The sequence below is a fragment of the Rhipicephalus microplus genome, chromosome 2, assembly GCF_043290135.1.
Source record: "Rhipicephalus microplus isolate Deutch F79 chromosome 2, USDA_Rmic, whole genome shotgun sequence".
NCBI classification, from domain to species: Eukaryota; Metazoa; Arthropoda; class Arachnida; order Ixodida; family Ixodidae; genus Rhipicephalus; species Rhipicephalus microplus.
Window position 1 is genome coordinate 213,656,490 of NC_134701.1, and position 763 is coordinate 213,657,252.

General features: G+C 41.7%; 1 non-coding gene across 1 annotated transcript; it reads right to left on the bottom strand.

Annotated features, from left to right (window-relative positions):
* Positions 1-395: 395 nt before the first annotated feature.
* LOC119170899 (U1 spliceosomal RNA) lies at positions 396-556 on the bottom strand. Its single transcript, XR_005109775.2, has one exon. It is a non-coding gene; the product is annotated as a U1 spliceosomal RNA (small nuclear RNA).
* Positions 557-763: the final 207 nt, after the last annotated feature.

Here is a 763-nt window from a genome sequence, read left to right on the forward strand (position 1 = left end):
TATTTAAACTTCAGTGAAGTTGGTGCGCCTGGTAATTAGCCTAAGGTGTGAACAGTATTTAATTCACGTTGATCCAACTCACAGCGCTTGGCTCAAAGCAAAAAAAAAAAAAATGCAGCATAGACAACTGTCATGCGAAACAAAAGCTCGCTTAGTGCTTCGCATGAAACTGACTTTTTTTTAATCCCTGGTTTCGTAGGAGATAAGCTTGCACAGGTGGGCTTCTTTTTAGTGAAGTTATGCTTGGGCCAGCGCGTGTACCTAGCCACACTACCAAAAATTGTTGTTTAGAAAAATTTATTTACAGCATGTACAGAACACAAAAGCTTCACACCATTCCAGTAACAGGGTACATACACTTCGGCACATCTATATTTCACAACTAACATCACTACATTACAGTGAAGACATTTGCTCTAATATACCAAAAATTATATGCTCCTCCGACATCACATTGGAGAAGGAGGCGCGCTTCAGCCTCTCGTAGTGCAATGGAAGGCCTTGGCACGGGTTTGCGATCTGGGTGATCATCGCCAACCCTACACCAAGGAAGTATGCCAAACAATGTTTCAGGAATGTACGCCATTCACAGATGGGGTGAAAATTGCAGAAGCAAATTAGTTTTTTTTTCGAAATTGATCCGTAAATGCCCCATTGAAGCAACTGCACGCATGAGGCTATCACCTGAAAAAGGACGATCAGCTTCACAATAATGTATACTTAAAGGGCTACAGTGACTTGCAGGTAGCTAAATATCAGTACC